General features: G+C 35.9%; 1 protein-coding gene across 1 annotated transcript in view; it reads left to right on the top strand.

Moving 5' to 3' along the window:
• The first annotated feature begins 802 nt into the window (after positions 1 to 802).
• rlim (ring finger protein, LIM domain interacting) overlaps positions 803 to 1892 on the top strand; it is a 15541-nt gene continuing 14451 nt past the window's right edge. Inside the window, exon 1 of the mRNA XM_014009160.1 lies at positions 803 to 924. The gene's annotated coding sequence lies outside the window, so the exon portion shown is untranslated. The remainder of the gene's footprint in view (positions 925 to 1892) is intronic.

Raw genomic sequence — 1892 nt, forward strand, 5'->3', positions numbered from 1 at the left:
TGATTATCATTCAAAAAGAGTTGTGGGCACAGGTCCCTGCTACTGTTATTTTTGTGGGTTAAAGGCTGAAAAGTTTGGGAACCACTGCACTTTGGTTCCCAAAGTTGGGCTTGGGACCCAATTATGGGTCATGAAGCACCTTGGATAATCTCCAGAAATCAATTTAAAGGGTAATAAAATAATTGCTGATGTAATATTTTCCCTATAACTATTACAAAAACACAAAAAAGTATAAAGAAGTATTTATATTTGCGTATAAGCTGTTTAGATTGTCAAAAAGCCTGTGTTTTTAGGGTTATTAACAAAGTTCGTGTAGGCCTACTTAGACCAGTAATATTTGGGGTCACAAGTTTTTGCCATGGATATTTTGTGGGTCAGAATATAAAAAGTTTGGGAACCACTGATCTATATGACCTCCTTGTATGAGCTAGACTTTTATTTTAGGTTCTAGATGTAGTATAAGGTTTGATCACACCGTGGCGCTACAGCTGCCTGGCAGCACCAATGTTCTATACAAACATCTCTTCACTCTCGTTTTCCCAAGGCTTTTGAGGAATTTATTTTGCCCTAAGTTTAGTCTTTCAGGCAATGTTTCTTTGTTAAATAGTGTTTAATTGTTGGCTGTATGTACATCAAATATATTTCATTTGTTCATTCTGCTCACGTATAATRATTCAGCGTCCTTTTCTATGGTCATAAGTTTAGACTCGGACGTAATTTATTCCTTCATAATTTGTGTCTGCCTGACAGCCTAAACTCTGGGTAAAGTATCAGTTCTCCATTTCCGGTAAGTCATTACGGCTTTCCTACAAGAAAGAAAATGGAATCCGGCGATCGGACTTAGTTAAATCGATCTGTTTTGTCGAAATTGTTTGAAAAACAGTTGTGTCGTCGGAATATATTGGTGTTTACATCGCCAAACAGGTAAGGTATTAGTAATGTAGTGACCGACAACGTATTCGTTTTGTTTAATTTGAAATTGACCCATCTCGTTCGCTCTGTTTAGACACGAATTGTGAACGTCACTACTTGACGTCGTGTGCTAAGTTAGCCTGCGGTGATGCTAACAGTAGCATAATATATATTTTAGATACATTAACTGTTCAGGAAATATATTTAATAACATATTGTATCTGTATTATTAGCATATGCGTTTTATTATCGTTGAAGTTGGGTAAAACTATATTGTTACGTTAAACTGCTAGGTAAGCTAACGTCATTCGTTGAACCTTGTTAGCCATTAGCTTCTGCGCTATTGATAACTGGATTGTTCGTCTGAGCCTGTAAAGCGACAACACGGACTTTATCGGACTCAATCTTTTCATACATGTMATTATTTAGTTTTCTTTTAAATGTTTGTACTTCTATTCTACCGATAAGTAATTGAGGTTACTACGCTATTGCCCTTACTCAAATCTAATTTCGGTAGCTGTAGAAGACATAAGCTAAGCTATACGATGCCATTTTGTTCTCGACTCGACTTTGCCCAACATATTGCTTCTCGGTTGGACTGACACAGTTATTTTTTTAAACTGTTAAAGAATGTGTTTTATTGTTTGCCCTTGATGATAATTTATAGTTTGTGTGATTATAGAGTGACTCAGCTTGTGTTTGTTGCTTATATGCCAGTATGTTGCTTTGTGAGAGGCAAGGCAAGCTGTGCAAACCTATTCGCTAAATACATGTTGAGTGCGAATACTGAATTTTATGGCATGTCTTTGTGACATATAATCAGATCACATTCGTACCTCGAATTACATTTTAGACTTCAGTAATAGCATCCCACCTTATTAATTTGACTGTTACAAGACTTCAGTCATTTGCCATTTGTGTGTATTGAGTTTTTAACTCCAGTTAGCCACAAATAAATGTGCTGCATATATATATATATA

The sequence above is a fragment of the Austrofundulus limnaeus genome, unplaced genomic scaffold, assembly GCF_001266775.1.
Source record: "Austrofundulus limnaeus strain Quisiro unplaced genomic scaffold, Austrofundulus_limnaeus-1.0 Scaffold1, whole genome shotgun sequence".
NCBI lineage: Eukaryota > Metazoa > Chordata > Actinopteri > Cyprinodontiformes > Rivulidae > Austrofundulus > Austrofundulus limnaeus.